General features: G+C 45.6%; 1 protein-coding gene and 1 long non-coding RNA gene across 2 annotated transcripts in view; one reads left to right on the forward strand and one right to left on the reverse strand.

Moving 5' to 3' along the window:
* LOC144769813 (uroplakin-2-like) overlaps positions 1-583 on the reverse strand; it is a 171,408-nt gene extending 170,825 nt beyond the window's left edge. The window contains exon 1 of the mRNA XM_078654009.1: positions 483-583. The gene's annotated coding sequence lies outside the window, so the exon portion shown is untranslated. The remainder of the gene's footprint in view (positions 1-482) is intronic.
* The window catches only part of LOC144811198 (uncharacterized), a 634,750-nt gene that overhangs the window by 376,219 nt on the left and 240,360 nt on the right, over positions 1-18,171 (forward strand). The window lies entirely within an intron of this gene.

Genomic DNA, 18,171 nt, shown 5'->3' on the forward strand with positions numbered 1-18,171 from the left:
GAACTGACTCTGCCCTAGTCAAATAGGCATCTAGAGTTCCCAAAACTCCTAAGCCCACTCCTACTTTCCGTTTGCTCATTTTAAAATACAGTCAATTCAAAAGACCCAAGCGAAATACTTAGAATAATAAATACCACAATACGAATAGGAATCAAGGGCTAATAAGACTAATTAGCCAAGATAAGAAATGGAACCTAACTGGCTTAATGCAGAACCACAATACTTGGCTTTTGCGAAGAACACACAGGATATTATACCATGGTACTACGTATATGCCGTAACAATGTTATAAAATAAAATAGACTTGGAAATAAATACTAAATTTCCACAATTAAATCTTTAGAAAAAATTTTGAGACAGTGGTCCGCTAATAATCCGTTTCAGTATTTACAGAATGTCCATGATTGTAATTTTTGAGCAGAACATATATTGTGGATCCATATACTGTTTCACAAGTTCAAAATGCCCATAGGCTTACTCACAGAACCATATGGACTGATCAGAAGTAAAAGTTTAGAGGGGTGGCCCAGCCCGGCCTCAGACGACCTCTGATGGCCTAAGACAGCCCTGCCCTTGTCCCGGGCTTCTCCCGGCGCGTCCCGCGTTGCGTGGGGGAAGGCGGCGCTTTAAGCGCGATGACAGCGCCTCCCCCAGCAGCAGCAGCTGTAGTCAATTTGGGCACTCGAGCAGCAGCAAGGGCAGTGTGCTGCACCCTGGGACCAGGAGTCCCACCAGGGCGTCAAACGGGTAAGAACGGGCATCTTTTCCCTCATAGCACGGCAAAAGGTCCACAGGTCACCAGAAAGGATTAGGAGGGCCCCGCGCTGCGTGGGGGAAGGCTGCACTTTAAGCGCGATTACAGCGCCTCCCCCAGCAGCAGCAGCTGTAGTCAATTTGGGCATTCGAGCAGCAGCAAGGGCAGTGCCGTGCACCCTGGGACCAGGAGTCTAACCAGGGCATCAGACAGGTAAGAACGGGCGTCTTTTCCCTCGTAGCACGGCAGCAGATCCACAGGAAATGTCCTCAGGTCACCAGAAAGGATTAGGAGGGCCCCGCGCTGCTTGGGGGAAGGCAGTGCTTTAAGCGCAATGACAGCGCCTCCCCCAGCAGCAGCAGCTGTAGTCAAATTGGGCACTCGAGCAGCAGCAAGGGCAGTGCGGTGCACCCTGGGAGCAGGAGTCCCACCAGGGCGTCAGACGGGTAGGAACGGGCGTCTTTTCCTTCGTAGCACGGCAGCAGGTCCACAGGAAATGTCCTCAGGTCACCAGAAAGGATTAGGAGGGCCCATATTTTGCTAACTACAGCAATTATGCACGGGGAACAGCTATTTTATTTATTTATTTAACTTTTTTATTGTCATTTGCTCAAAAATAATACAAACAGTGCTGGATGCACTTAGCAATGTCCATTGTCATGACACATACATTATTGGCTGTACACACAGGTAATGCCTTGTAGAGAGCTGCCGTAATTCACATCTGGAATTGTCAGAGTGTCAGGACCCCCAAAACTGGGCATGTAGCTGGCCCTCTAATAGTCCTTGTGGGCTAGTCGCTTAAGTCTGGGTCTGATTCTTCTGCCAGGGGGTTACAAATATTGCCACGGAATGAATTCCACTTACCCCACACCAGCTCCCACTTTTTGGGGCACCCTCTGTGCATGAAGACTGCTTTTTCAGCCACCATTGCTCTATCCATGTCTTGACACCAGTGTTCCACTTTGTTCGCCATATGTTGGCAGGGTATGCTCAGACGTGAGTCCCTTGCTCACTTTGCCACTGGATTCAAGCAAGCCGGGCTGTAGAAGGCTGAAATGCCAGAAACCGGTCCTCGGAAGCTTGTTTCCGGTTCAGGGAAGACATGGCTTGGCAGTTCGGGCTGGACTGTTCCCATGAGGCACGGGGTCAAGACTGATTTGCATATGGCCATGTCTGAACTGGGGTGGCTTGGTGAGCAAAATAACGATGGATTAAACCCAGATCTGTGACTGGGAGTGAATGTTTTGCCATTGTGCAACATTCCGTCCATCATCTTGTGTGTTTTGCTGTTCACCCTATGTGGGAAGGGTATGCCCAGACGTGGGTCCCTTGCTCACTAGGCCACTGGAGTCAAGCTATCCTGACCCTGACTGAAGACGGCTGATAGCCAGAAACCGGTCCTAGGATGCTTGATTCCGATCCAGGGAAGACATGGCTTGGCAGTTCGGGCTGGACTGTTCCCATGAGGCACAGGGTCAAGACTGATTTGCATATGGCCATGTCTGAACTGGGGTGGCTTGGTGAGCAAAATAACGATGGATTAAACCCAGATCTGTGAATGTTTTGCCATTGTGCAACATTCCGTCCATCATCTTGTGTGTTTTGGATCTTCAATTGCACCAATTGTAGGGAACAGCTATTTTAATACACAAGAGGGTCCCATTCAGCCGTAGCTTGGTGCAACGGGATGACAAGGGGAGGTATCTTGAAGTATTGGGATCCCTAATGGGCAGAAATGTTACACTTGTATGCGTCTACACTCCAAACTCAGATACTCCCGATTTTTTCCAAACCCTGCATACCCAGCTTACCAGGTTAGATCTGCAAACCTAAATTGTTGGTGGGGATTTTAATCTATTGGTCAGTCCTGGGATAGATAGCACCTCGAAGGACACTGACTCCAAGCCGCGTGCTCGCCGTGCCCTGTTGGAACTTTGCGACCAGTTCACTCTGTTGGATGTCTGGCGCAAACAAACCCCCAACACCACTGAATATACTCATTACTCAGGCCAACACAACACCTGGACGAGAATAGACTTTTGGCTGCTTTCCCCAGACGTTTATGGTTGGTGCTCCTCAATCGAGACCCTCCCCAGGACTTACTCTAACCACTCAACTGTCCAACTTCACCTGAAAGTTCCCCGCTCTGAGGGCTTTGAAAGATAATGGCGCTTCCCCAGACGCGCTCTACACGACAAAGTATTTAAGGCAGGGATTGGCGAGGTCATTGAGGACTACTTTGTCATCAATACTGGCTTGGTGGACTCATGGCCAATTCTTTGGGAAGGCTTTAAAGCAGTTATTAGGGGTGCATGCATTGCCAAACATGCAGGGTCCTTAGAGACCTTTGTAACACACTGGCCCGTATTGAGCGCGAAATCACGCCATTAGACGGTGCCTCCACGCAACTCACGTCACCCACATACATGAGCCGACGTTTGGCTCTCCTGGACGACTACAGGGAAACAGCTGACCAGGAAATGTTATATCTGGGGAAATACCACACGGCCAGAAGATATGGTGAGGGTGAGAGGCCCGGTAAAGTACTGGCCCAGTTGCTGAGACCGTTCTATCACAAGACGTACATCACAGAATTACACACCTCTGACAATCACACGTACACCTCCACAATGGACATTTGGTACACATTCCTGGAACATTTCTCGAAGCTGTACTCCACCAGACTAGGGAGCACTCATGAGGCACAAGAGACATACTTGAACGAGATAGCTCTCGTCTTTCTCGTAAAGTACATGCAGGACTTTCTAGCAGAACCCATCTCTGTGGCAGATGTGATTGGTGCCATAGACACTGTTCACGGCTCTTCAGCCCCTGGGTTAGATGGATTCACAGAAGATTTCTATAAAGAGTACAAAGATCTCCTAGCCCCCAAACTGATTGAGGTTTACGCTGAAGCTCTGGAGGCGCAACTCCTTCCCCCTACACTCCTGAAGCGGTAATAATCTTGCTCCCTAAGCCTGGCAAAGACCCTAAACACTGCGGGTCATACAGACCCCTACCCCTCCTAAACCTCGACTGTAACATTCTAGCCAAAATCATCTTCAACCGGCTGTTCCAATTAATGGAATGCATCATATCCCAGCACGGCCTGGTTTTGTACCCCATCGTTAAATCTTAGAACGCTCTTTACCGTTATAGATAGGATCAACCCAGAAACCTCCGCAGCAGCTATTCTCCTAGACATGGAAAAAGCCTTTGATTCATTGGAATGGCCTTCTTCCTCTCGTTCATGCGACGTATGGGCATGCCCATGGATTTTATCGCCACAACAGCATTGCTATACAATAAACTGACAGCTAGACTTCGCTTAAATGCCACTCTATCGCCCCTTCAAGCTCTCCCGCGGAACCGACCAGGGCTGCCCCCTGTCCCCTTTACTGTTCATCCTGGCCATGGATCCACTGATATGTCGTTTTCAAGAACATCACTTACATAGAGGCCTACAATTCAACACTAGCCCCCTTCTGGTTTTGCTCTACGCGGATGACACGATTCTATATGTCAGGCACGCCAAGACAATTTGGACGAGCTGATTCGCGAAATTATCAGATTCGGACGTTTCTCAGGACTAGGCATCAATTATCATAAATCAGTCATCTTCCCTCTGACAGCTGGCACGAGACCATGGGAATGTGAATTCCCTTTGGAGTGGTGCAATGACTCTGTTAAATACCTAGGCATCCATATACATTTGGACACTGCCCAAATCATTAGGCTGAATTATGGACGAGCCATTGACACGCTTGAAACACAAATATTGAGATGGCTGCGACTACCCCTATCGCTAGCTGGCCGTGTCGCGATTTTGAAGACGGTTGTTCTACCCAAATTTTTATACTTTTTGAACAACATACCAATTCCTCTCACCAATAGTTTTTTAGAACGCTTCGTAATCTTCTGACCCGACTGGTTCGGGGAGGGAAACAGGCGCGAGTAAAGTGGTCAGTCTTCGCGTTGCCGTACGACAGGGGGGGGTGTTGCAGTGTCCCTGATTTACAATTATATTATGTAGTGGCCCAATGTAGTTACGCTCACTCCTGGTTTAACCCTGACGCTCGAATTCCATATTTAAGACCGGAAGCAGATCTTGTTCTTCCGGAGAGGCTCTCCACAGTCTAAACAACTAGCTTTCCCAGAGATCCCCAAAGACATCCAAACCGTATCCATCATGAGCTAGGCGTGAAATAAACTAAACAGGCTCATGGGAGCGGACACATTGTACTCCTCGACGCTACCCATCCTCAACCCCAGATTAATCCCAATCACGGGGGAACGCTTAGCATAGCGCATTCTGACATTTGTACTTTCAAGTTTGGGTGATCTATACCCTGGGGGCACATCTTTTCCTTATTCGAAGATGCTCATTTCCTATCTGAGACATCACGGACAGGTTTGTTCTGGGCCACATCAGATCAGCCCTGCGCTCCACCTTGCCGTCTTTTCCAATTGAGCCGGCCTCGTTCCTCCCCCTCACAATGATTGTAGAAAACACAAATAGCGTTCACTTAATTTCCAAACTTTACAAGGCATGCACTGCTCTGAGACCTATAAATGACGACAGAGTACGCGCCGCATGGGAGGCCGACTTTGGATGACCAATTACCGATGAGCAATGGGCCAAATGCTGCACAGTCATGCAAGATATTTCCCTAAACAGAAGACACAAGCTCCTACATTTTAAATTTCTGCACTGAATATACTTCACCCCGGTTATGGCACACAAAATTGACCCATCCAAGCCACACAACTGTCGAAAATGCTCTGCACCTCATGTCGATTTCGCACATCTTACCTGGACATGCCCGAAACTGCAGCACTACTGGGATCGTATACATTATACGCTAGGGCAAATGATCAATCTTTCGTTGATCCCCACCCCGAAAGTGGCCCTACTGGGATACACAGTCAACTTCCCCAAGAAGATCAAGAGGCTTGCATCCCTAGGTCTCCTGCTAGCAAAGAGGGAAGTAGCTATGCATTGGGGGCGTAAGTCTGCCCCCACTGTCCAGAACAGGCTGAACAGTTTGGCCTACTGCAATGTGAATAGCTAGGTCCTAAAGACATATGGGACACATATTGCTCATACATTGAAAACATACGTCATACATCCAGCTCCCAGCTTGAAAGGGGCATAGTTCTGGAAGGAGAAGGGTAATTGTATCCTTGCATTGTTTATTGCTTTATTGAATGCCTAATGGACATGATTTCTCCAGATATCTATGCACTTCAATATATGTCGCCACTGCCGGGGATTCGGAACGGGCGGGAGAATGTTTGTGAGGGTCTTTCTTGTTTTATAATCTTACACTGATGTTACAGTGATTATAAGCCTGGTGAATAAGATCATGATTGTATTTTTGCAACTGGTATTGATTTATCGTTACAATGTTTGACAAATGTGAAAAGTGAACAAATACGCATAATGATCCTTTTATAAATCTGAAAACAAAAGTTTTTTTTAAAAAGAATGCTTGAAACTTCCAAAATCCAGTCTTTGAATGTGTTTTTCTTGATTTTCTCTACATATCAATAAATTATCTTGGAATGTAGGCACTCCCTCTCATTTTTTCACCAATACCAGCCGAAATTATACTTTCATGAATTGGAAAACACAGCCTGGAGTTACAAACCGAGTGAGATGCCTCCAACCCTCTGCCAACACTACCTGGTGATACACACAGGAGCGTAGTGAACACCTAGCGTCAGCAGATACAGCGAGAGTGGTTTTTTTAATGTTCTTATCTGCAACTTGTGTAACCAACAAAGTATGCAGTTCCTAATGAGTGTTGCAGGTGGAAGTATGTGATCTCGCAAGTGAACCCTGTTGTGTGGGCATTCACAAGGGCAGGAGAGATGATTCCTCCTTTTTAGAAAAAGACACACACACACCCAACAAGCAGGTGTCTTGCTTCGTCATTGGGTCTGCTCCTACTCGGGTTGGCGCTGCAATACACAATCAGGCGCCCTTGATGGGTTCCTACTTGGCGGCGATCTTTAATCCTTAAGCCGTTGGGTGCAGTGCGTGTGAGGGCCCTGGTGTGAGATAGGGGTGTAGGTGGTGATGCTGTGTGTGAATTAAAACAGGGAATAGTGGTCGACTCAGAACAATTTTAATGATTTGTGGTCACTACCCTGGTTAAAACTAGAAAAAATGCACACTCCCACTCTCAAGTATGTGGGAATATGTGCTGGTGTAATAGGTCAACATGTTTCTTGCCTGTTATTTATTGATGGCAATTCCACAGGACCAAAAATAGATCTACCTACACTTTTTGGTGGTGGTCAGGTCTTCATTGAAGTACATGTGTGACCACCAGACCGAGTAGCTGCACAGGGGTAGGGATACGGAAGGTCCTGCACGCCTAAAACTGACACTATGTTATAGTGTCTGCCAGCACAGGATGTCGCATAGCCATGACTCGATTAGGGTTGGGGGATAGATCTGCCAGTACCACTTTTTAGGGTGCAGTACGGGTGGCCACACATGTACTTCAATGAAGCCCTGACCACCACCAAAAAGTGTAGGTAGATCCATTTTTAATAAATTTCATACTTCGGTAAAAGGAAAGAAGAAAGAAAGGTGGGTTGTTAGAAGAGAAAGATTGATGAGTGGATGCATACAAGGGTGAAAGGATGGATGGATCAGTGGGTGAATGGATCGATAAGTGGGTGAAAGGATTTGTATGTGAAAGGATGGATGGATGAATGAATAGGTGTGTGAAAGGGCAGATGGGGGAGGGAAGGATGGGTGGATGAGTGGGTGAAAAGATGGGTGTATGAATGGGTGAGTGGATGTGTAGATGGGTGGACAAACGGATGGCAGAGTAAATAGAAATCTGGGATGGATGGATGATGGATGGCAGACTAAATGGGTGGGTGAAAGGATGCGGAGTAAAAAGAAATCTGGGAGGATGATTGGCTGGACATAGGGACAATTGATGGCATTATCGATGGATGGGTAAGTTAAATGATGTGTGAATGTATGGATGGATGCCTGCATAGATGATGGATGTGTGAATGGATGGATAGAATTGCTGATGGATGAAATGGTGAACGATTGAATGATGGATGAAAGAATGAATGGATGACAGAATGATGGATATGGGATATCAGCAGGTAGATGAAAGGCGAAATTATGATGGTCTCTGTTCAGTGCACAAACTATGTATAGAGCCCTCTCTCTCCAGGCATGCAAGCCGTATTAGGTGGCAAAGCATGCACTACGCACAGTTAGTGCTCAGTACACAGACTGTGCATAGACCACTTCCTCTAGAGACCAAAGCCCCATTAGGTGGACAAACTCCTACTACACATACGTTACTGAGCTTCTAGTCACTTGCATCCCCACCGAGCGCTGTTTATGACCGCACCTATTACATTACACACGTCATATTCGATGACATCAATGATGATATCATCCAATGGGAAGAGGAGTTGGCCTAACGGCTAGGGAGGTCGACCTCCAATCTGGGGAACTGGGTTCGAGTCTCGGCAATGACGCTGAACATCCTGTGATTCTGGGCAAATCACTTAATCTCCCTATGCCTAACAAAACTGAATGTACCCTCATGTAATGCAGCTGATGCTATGTAAAGCGCTCTGATACCCGATTCGGGCCAAGTTTGCGCTATATAAAACTCTGTAAAATAAAAAAAAAATTTTTTAAAAATAGATGCTTGAACAGAAGTGCAAGGGAGGTCTGCTATGGAGGTTCAGGCTCACCTGCATTGTGTGCGGTGTCAGAGCTTTGGTTCTAAACAGAGGGGGTATTAATTTTCTGGCTACTCCCTTGGATATGCAGGCTTGAAATAAAGTTTGGGAAAAAACAATTCCCCGATTATGGATGTCACCCTTCCGTCAGTATTCAATACGGGATGACTATTATGAGCCCAAATGGCACAATTTGAGACTGTGCAAATCTACCTAAACGTTAAGCTACGATTTTCAGAGGGTTTCTTTCTAATACTAAGCTGAACCATCCCGAGTTTGTGTTTCACAGGATTACCATCCGATTTCAGCCCAATTCAATGCTGAAAGCTCTGTACACCCAAGCACTGTACACACACTTCCTTTTTTTTTTTTTTTTTAAACAACTTTTACACCCTCCCGTTGTTTCCAGCATTACTTACAACCTGCCTTACAAACGGCACAGTTTTGCCACACATACGTTTTTCTTTTGTGGTTATTTGTATCCGTCGGCCTGGTCTCAACACCATAACCAACAACATAAGTGTCTTGTTCGATAGGATACCAATATGATCAATGGAATCAATTAACAAATCGAAGAAAATTTCATGGATAATAATTTCAGCCAGTGAACTCTTGCACACATCCTCTTGTCATCAACGTGTACAGCGAGCACCAGTCCCCATGCTCTGCGGCCACCTTCTCCTTCGCATGACCCCCCCTCTGGCAAAATGTGCCACCACGCTTCCTGCAGTCATCTATGATGTTTTTTGATGACATGTTGACCATGAATGTGCTGCTGCAAACTACCATGAGCGGCCACTATCCTCAGTGCCCCCACACATGAGTCAATAGTCTCACCACGATGTTGATTTTGTTAACTTTATTTTTCAATTTTGCAAAATACAAGATAAAAAACTCCCCCCCCCCCCCCTCTTTAGGGAAAGTTTATGCTTTTCGCCACAATGCTCTTCTGGATGTTTAAATGCTTATAGAGCTTTTTCACAGCTTGTTTGTAACCATCTAAGTCCAGGAAAGTGTTCAGAGATGGTTTGACACTCCAATCCAGGTCAAGCACTAAAATCATCTAATGTCGCCACGGATGCAAATTAAAGACGCAAAGCCAATCTTTCACTATTATTGATGGGTCTCCAGGCACTGTAAAGATGGTAGTGTGAACAAGATGTTCTATGGTGATAATACTTAAATACCTAACACGATGAAATAGATGGACAGGAGAGACTAAATGTATCACAGTGAAAGAATTTAAGAAAGAAACAGTACTTGGAGATGTCACTTTTGATGACAATGACTTCAAAGTGACCAGTGTTGTGCTCAATTTAACTAATTTCACTAGTCAAAATATTGTGCGAACTAAAACTGGTTGACACTGAGAACCAGGCGTACATAGTAATTGGCCTTTCAAAAATGACTAAGTGGCTGGGATGATTATTGGTGGTGCCTGGTTTTTGTACCTGCTTTGCTTTTTTGCAACAATGCCATGTGGCCAGCATGTCGCCTTCTTTGAGGTTTGTCCGGTCATGTTGAGCTTATTCAAAAGGTGCCAGCTGCTGCATTCCCGATTACGGATGTCAGAATACTAACAATTGCCCCGACCACAACTCGTCACATGCAAACGCTGCAAGAAAGTGGCTCTGTATATACTGGACCAAGGTACGTACAGTCTGCACAGAGTCCACAGTCCCCAGAGGTTTGGCAGAGGCTAAAGGTAGATATAACCTTACTCTCTAAAGTGGGAGCTTGGTTGAGCAGTAAGGCAGTATCAGAGGACAGTAAAGCATTTGTTGTACACACACAGTCAGCAAATGGTCTCACACTCAAGAACTGAACTCTAGGCCAATTGTTTTGTATTCTAATATATAGTTGTTTTATTTTTAGAACCAACAGGGTATCAAAATATACTTTCTCAGAATGAGTTACTTTAGTTAAATACTTTTCAAATAGGCAATAGACTTTTTGATTACAATAGTTACAGTTGTTGCAAGAGGCAACAATTTCAAACAATGCAACATTGAGCTCAATGGGAATTTCTAGTAAAATGCAATTAGTTACTTTGTAGATTACTTTTATAACCACAGGACTGGATCCTAGATTAAGTCCTGGGACATTTCCTGTAAACGGTTAAGTAAATGCGTTTTGGTTACAGTAGTGATTTTTAAGGAATATTATTGTTTTTAAAAACCAGACAATGGATTCCTAAGGAAGGAAATTCAAGTTACAGGTAAGTATGGTTCGGATTACTTTTCAGGGTGAGTGCTGATGAAGCACTGGGTTCTTCCTGATAACAGGCAAGTAATTCGGAATTGATTCAGCTGATTTTTAGGTGAATATTTTAAAGTTCCAAAAGAAGAATTTCCAAGTGAAACCAGTCAATGTTAGCCTACGGAGGAAAAGTGAGTTAGCAGCTTTTGGGTTGAAGTACTCGACTGACAGAGTTATGGTTCTGGGCATAGACTCAGGGGTCTACCAGGGTCAGGTAGGTATCTGTTGGTACACCCTCAGTGGCACAGGGGCCGCCGGGTGCAGAAGTAGTTAGGCCCAATGTTATCCAATAAGAGGCAGGGGGCCTTCGGTTGGTGGTTGGTGGCTGCTGGCAAGCAGGCCACACGGCTGTGGGAGCTGGGCCCCTGGTCACTTGCTCACGGCAAATGGGGAAGTAGGTTAGGACCAAGGTTGCACTGCCAGGGGCACTCAGGCTGCAGGGTGCTTTTGAGCTGTCGGGCGCTCAATGTTATTTAATGGAGATCTTGGAAAGTGAACAGAGTGCAGGCTCAGGGACGCAGATTCTTCAGGAGTGACCAACACTTTGAGAGGTAAGTCGGGATCTTGGAGGATAGCTAGGCACCCAGGAGTTGGGCACAGGGGACCGTGGGGCGTCTTTTGATGTCAGGAAATCTTACCGTCTGCTGGTCGCGGTTGGAGGGGTCCCTCGCTGTGAGGCTCAGGTGCCGCGGAGGAGGGTCCTTAGGCACTGGATTCCAGGTCAGAATCGCCATGGGGGATGTCCTCAGGGTATTTGTCCACTCAGGCACAGGCCGGGCTAGGCGGGTGCAGAGTGTGCTGGGTTTGCAGTTCCTTGCTGGCACCAGGGACATAGCGGTTTGAGCAGAACCAATGCTCATGGGAGTCCCAGTCTCCAAGAGGTTCAAGGCAGGCAGGTCCTCCAAGGTTTGAGATTGATGTCTGAAGGTGTCGCCGGGATTTAGCAGGAGCAGGTTCAAGGATCAACAGGCTTGTAGGGCTGGGACCAAGTTAGTTGGTGTCGTCCTCTGGTTAGCAGCTGCACAGTGGGTCTTCGTCTTGATCTTTCTTGTTTTTGAATCTGTATCTGAGGAAGGTTGGGGTTCAGGGTGCCCCTAAATTCTAAATTTAGGGGCGTTACTGGTAGGGCAAGGGCAGGGACCAATAGGTTCCTGTCCTGGGATGAGTACACCCGCTATCCTGCTCCTCTCTTGTGGGAGGGGTAGGAGCCCATCTCTTGATTGGGCATCTTGAAGATGTGGAGCCCTGCCCAGAGTAGTGCTTCACCTCGCATCTCCCACCTGAGGGGTGGAGTTGGTACATGCTGGAACACTCCCTTTCCTCACTGAGGGTTTCCCACCAGAGTGGGGGTCAATTGCTGAGTACAGCAAGTGGCCTGGAGAAGCTCAGAAATGTGGCATGCCTTTGAAGCTTGCCCTGCCCATCCTGCGGGAGGAGACCTAACACCTCGCCCAGGACGTGCATTGTTGCAGTCCCCGGAGAGCAGATGGCTTCCTACCCATGGGTTCAGCAACTTGTCTGCTGGGTGGCAGCCTCTCAGACAAGACGTGGATTGTAGGTTGGGTTTCAGGGGGCATCTCTAAGATGCCCTCTGTAGTGCATTTTACATTAAATCCCATACTGGCATTAGTGTGGGTTTAATGTGCTGAGAAGTTGGATATCAAACTTGTCAGTCTTCAGTGTAGCCATTATGGTGCTGTGTAGTTCGTAATGACAACCTCCCAGCACCATATAAGCTTAATGGCATCACTGCACTTGCAGTGCCCAGGAATGGCCCTGAGTACTGTAGGGCCATAGGGCTCATGCGCCTGTGCCCACACCACTGCATAGGGCACAGCTAGGGGGTGACTGATGTATGCCAGGGCAGTGGGTTTGCATGGCACACAGAGAGGTGTGCCATGTCGACTGTTTAGTTCTGCACCAGGACACTCAGCCTGCAAAGGCAGTGTGTGTGTCAGGGTGCAGGACCCCTAAGGGTGGCACAACAAGTGCTGCAGCCCTTAGGGGTCTTCTCAGGTCAATGCCCTGGGTACCTAGGGTACCATTTACCAAAGGCTGATATGTGGCTAGAGATGCCAATTGGGTTTTAGTTTTAACAGTTTTAGGGAAGGAACCCTGGGCACCTGATTGGCAGGAGCACAGGGCACTCAGTCAAAGCACATCAGCAATTCAGCAAAAAGTGGGGGCATACCATGCAAGAAAGATGGCACTCACAAATGCACACACTGGCATAATAATAATCTTTATTTAGATATAAAACATATCTTTAAAAAATTTTTACAAATTCACAACCTGACCGAATATTAAGATAAAAACTTCTAGGAAATAACACCACAATATAGATATAAAAACACAATCCATTGGCAATCTTTAAAAAAAAAACAGGGATTTTGTCTCATAATATATTTTAAAATCACAAAAATTGAAACAGGGCACCAGTTTACATTGGGTATCACCAGATTAGGAATAACATTACTGAGAATAATGCCAGTTGTTACTCATTTCGGTGAGAGAGAAAGGAAAATTAAGCACTTTAACATGGTCTCCTTAAGTTAAAGGTGTAATATGCTCGCTGAACAAATTTTGTACATTTGTTTAGCACTGTTTTCCGGGTTTAAAGCTGCCATGATGGCTTGCCTGCAGGTCCGAACCCCCAGCCTGTTCCAGTCTAATTTTAGTCCGAACCTGCGTTCTGTATTAAGGGCTGGGCAGAGGCAAGTTACATGCAACATGGTTTCCGCTGTTTTCCCACACCCTCTACAGGAGAGATCTTCCGATGTACGTCGCCATGATGGTAAGTCCTGCAAGAAACGCCAGTCGCCCAGTCTGATGGCAATGAAGCCGCGTTTCAAGTATAATGGGTATGTGCTGGCCAAATAACAGACTGGGGCTGGGTGTCTGTAGGAATTTATCATGGCCCAGGCGTGGCTACGTTTCAGAAAAAGTGCTTTATCAGTGAGACAAGAAGTCACTCATACTTTTTTTATGACTTTTTTAAAAGCTATCTGGCCAGGGTTTAGGGCCCACAGATCGCTAGCTGACATTTGCTTAATGGCGTCTGTAAAAAGTAGTCCGTACAAACCCCCCGGGTTAATCTGGCTGATTTCTTGCCAGACTAGGGATTCTAAAGTTCCTGGCTCAGCTTGTCTTAACTTGTGACACAGATTCAGGTATGCCCCAGTGGCTGAGGCCTCGTAGTTCATCAGCCCCATCTCCAACCTAATCTGTGCTGCGGAGGAAGTCTTTGGCAGCCGAAGCACCCTTTTATAAATTTTGGTTGTCTGTTGGTTCAAGGCTGTGTTAGTTTTACCACTGAAAATCTCAATGCCGTAGGATAAAGTGGGGCCACTGGCATGATATTCGACACTAGCAACAACAGAAAGTGTGTGGATTACAGAACACAAACTGGCAATACCTGTAGCCATAGGATAAGCATCAGACAACAGGGGTGTCAGCAGTACAAAATTGGGCACATTGGCAGAATCATTATCTGTGGTATACATGTACCTTCAGGCTCAGCCTTTTTCCCCTTACCCCATTCCATTCTCTTGTGGGCTACTGATCCTCCGGTGTGTGGCTGACTGAACAAGGAAAGTGCCCAAAAGTACATTGCTCCCACTGGATCAAGCATGGAGGTTGGCGCTTTCTGATATCTTGGCTAACCCACGTTATCATTCAACCATTGCTACTTTCCTATCCATTATTTAAGAGAAATTAGAAAATTTCTCAATGAGTAAATGCAGAAGTTCTTTACTAGAAAGAAACTCAAGCTAGTGAATTATTAGAGATAAAACAGGGCCATCAAAATGTTATATATTACCATAGTTATCAAGGGCACAGGTACTAAATCCTCCTAAGTGAGCACAGTTCTAGACTTAGTGGTGCAGTCAGATCATTTAGCCAAAGACCATTCAGAGAAAACAAAAGCAAACACTAGACTACTAGGAGTATGTCCGAGGTTAAGACTACAGAACCTCTGAAGTTCCTAAGTTTATGAAATTATGTAGTGTAAAATGACCTATTTCACAGTAGAGGGAAGAGGACGTACACAGAATTTATGCACATAGTGGTAGGTCAGGCCATTTTAAGGACTGCTAGAATATATATATTTTTAAAAACAGATCAGTAACTTCACACAGAAAAACAATAGGTAGCGGAAAACTAGATTCCTCATTCATGAAAGCAGGCTTTTCGAGTGAAGAATTAGTAGTAAGGACCAAGCTAATGTATTAATGAAAATAACTTTGTTGAATGGCAAGAAGATGGTTTCTGGACTTTTAGATTCAGGGGCTTCAGGAAACTGCAAGAACGTTAAATTTGCTCAGCCTCTGCAAATGCCTGGGGTCAAGAAAGGGGTCCCATTCTGCGTTTGAGCCCAGTGCATTCAAAAACACATTTCTTCCTTGGTTTGTTTTGGAGCCCAACGTGAAAACGAATGTTCTAACAATACACGCTTTAGTTTAAAGTGATTCTAGGTATGCCATGGTTGACAGTGCGTAAACCCAGCATTGACTGGGCAGCTAGAACAATACAATTAAATTCCAGTTATCGTCAGCACGCTTGTTGCCATTATAGGAGTCATCCGAACGACTTCTAAGGCTCTAGAAGGAATGACAGGACCTCATGTTATTGGTATTGAGTAATTTATATCAGCATTTTCAGTAATGTGTTTTAGGCGACATCAGCAAGTAAATTATCTCCACACCAGTTAGGACTGTAAAGTTGATTTAGAAGCTGGTGCACTAAAAGCCCGTAGTCTAGTATCTGCAGTTTCCAGAATCAAAAACAGATCATAGACTATATTAAGATGAAAAATGTTCCAAGAGTTTAGCATGTCGGTCACATCTCATTTCCATTATTTTATCTAGATGATGGGATTTGTTCAGATTCTCTGGAGGCACACACTATCCATTATGGTGCCCTTGCAAAGTTTCTCACCACCCTACTAATGTAGAATTTCTGGGTTATACAAGGACACCTGAGGGTCAAGATGCTTCAGAAGGCGACCGTTCAGTGGCCAACATCAACCAGTTTTTTGCCATCTTAGGTAGATTTGTTCAGCAGTTCTCAAATATTTATCATAGTATGGGAGGAGTTTTGTTTCAGACAAATCCTCAAACTGAGCAGGTCCACTCAATAGCTTATTTTTCCTCACAAGTATTTTCCAGCAGAATTAAATTACATCACTGACAAAAAGCTTTTGACAACTAAGATCCTTAGAAAAGTTCGGGAATTGTTTGTTAAGGGCCACAAATAGAGCTTTAAACGGATCACAGAATTGCAATTTTTGTAAATCAGCTACAGCACAACTTAGAGGCACCTTGTTTGTTCCGATTAGGATTCTGTAATTAAAATGTAAATGTAAATTGATACTTGTATAGCGCACTACTCACCCGCAAGGGTCTCAAGGCGCTTGTACGAATACCGCTGTGTAACCCATCCTGGCTTTCCCTGTGAGGTGTCCACTCCTGGGCACCCCCAAGGTGGAGGCCAGGCATCCTTAGCTTTGTGGGGGCCGTTGTGGAGATTAAGCAAGCTATTGCCCAGAGTTTCAGAGTGGGACTCCATGATTGGAATAGGCACCGAGGCGAGAATTATCAGGTCCGTGGAATTTTTTTTGAGCCCAAGACCCGCCGAGGCGTGGAATTGAACCCTGGTCCCAGACTAGACCTCTGCATCAGGGTCTGCCGCTCTAACCATTGAGCCACACTTCTCCAATAATGGTCATAATGGTAAAGCAGCAGGTTCGGAGTGGCCTATGAGGCAATCAGGTAGTAGCCCATGGGCTAGTCTGACATGTCAGTGTCTGGTATGTTTTTTGGTTCTGATTTAAGGTCTATTTAGCCAGTTTTCTGTTGATTTCCCAGATATTAAAAACAAACATGGCCTGCAGCAAGCTAAAATCTATGCACTGTATTTTTCAAAATACAGAGCACAACTTTGAAACTGTCCCAATGTGCAATATGTCTTGCTTTCTCGCCCAGTGTACGAACATGGGCAACGTTTTAGCCATGCATTGCACCAATGAGGGCCTCTTATTTTAATGGCTGGGCCTATCTTCGGACTCATTCCCACCCTCCAAAGCAGACACTTTACCTCGGCAGAAAGAACCTGAATAGATTCCAGATTAAGCCATACCTGATATAGTAACTTGTTTGTTCAGGTGGCCGAGGTTTATTGGGAGAGAATACACGTGCCATACCATTTACTTGAGATCCTTTACAACAGGGTCAACGCCCCCCACCACCATGCTTTTGCCTTCATCCATGTACAAACTGGCACGAGGATTCTGTTTTTGCAACATTCCTAGAGGAATGGATGCGTCAAAGGGGAACAGTCACGCATATAAATGATCAGGCAATAGAACTGCCACTGTAGATGGATATATTCAAGAGGCAGGTATTTCTTAAATAAATGAAAGCACCCAACAGTGCACCCGAAGCAGTTATGACAGGGGATCCAACATAAAAATTTGATATACATCGGGAAACCCATAGAATGAGTCATGGTGGCATCTTCTGCCAAAGTCGTACCCATGTGCGGGAACTGGGACAAGGCACAGCGATTTCTAGCAGCTTATCTACAGCGTGATGGATTTCCTATTTTAGAGGTAGATTTTGGCTGACTACTGTGGAAACATCCAGAATTACTAATACTTTGTGTGAGTCTTTATAAAAAACCATATATAGTGTCATAGGCAGGACTGGTAGTCCAGCACACCGTGTGAGCATGCCACTACAGGAACCCTCAATACTATAATTCCATGTCCTTTCATTCGCTTAGCTTCTCATCCTCCCAGAAGCAATAGGACTCCTGGAAGCCCCACAATGTACTGAACACTCCCCAGACCTCACAGCTCCAGTGTGAAAAGTCCTGCCACCCCTACTCGGACAGGATTTATACCTCGCATAGGTCTGCCGGAGGAGGGGAAAGCTGTATCCCTTAGAATCTTGATGGGTGTAGATCCTGAAAGACTTAGACCTCACCTAGTTGCGTCAAGAGGTAATCGTGACAATGTTGTGCGACAGACCTCCAGTGACATTCAGATGGTCTAGAGTTGTGACTGTCCCAACTTTGCATGGTCAACTGTGCACAGGAAGGCTATTTGTGCATGTTTACATCATGGACAATGCAGCAGCCCCTTGAGATGCAGGGAATGTGCACGTGGGAAACAGACTGTTAGCGACCCTACTGCTTCCCATATTGAAAGCATACATCTTAATTGAAATGGTCTGGTGCGTTCAGGATCTACATTCAATGTAGAACGGTAACCTAGGTTACTCTGCAAGGTAATTGTAGCAAGACCCGCTAATTATTGCAAGTGGAGTGACATGGCTTCCCCAATACCAGATTACATTTTTTCTAAACTGATTACAGCGACTTCAGTTACCTACGCCTCCCCCATTTATTATGGGTAAATCATG

The sequence above is a fragment of the Lissotriton helveticus genome, chromosome 1_1 (genome assembly GCF_964261635.1).
Source record: "Lissotriton helveticus chromosome 1_1, aLisHel1.1, whole genome shotgun sequence".
Classification (NCBI taxonomy): domain Eukaryota; kingdom Metazoa; phylum Chordata; class Amphibia; order Caudata; family Salamandridae; genus Lissotriton; species Lissotriton helveticus.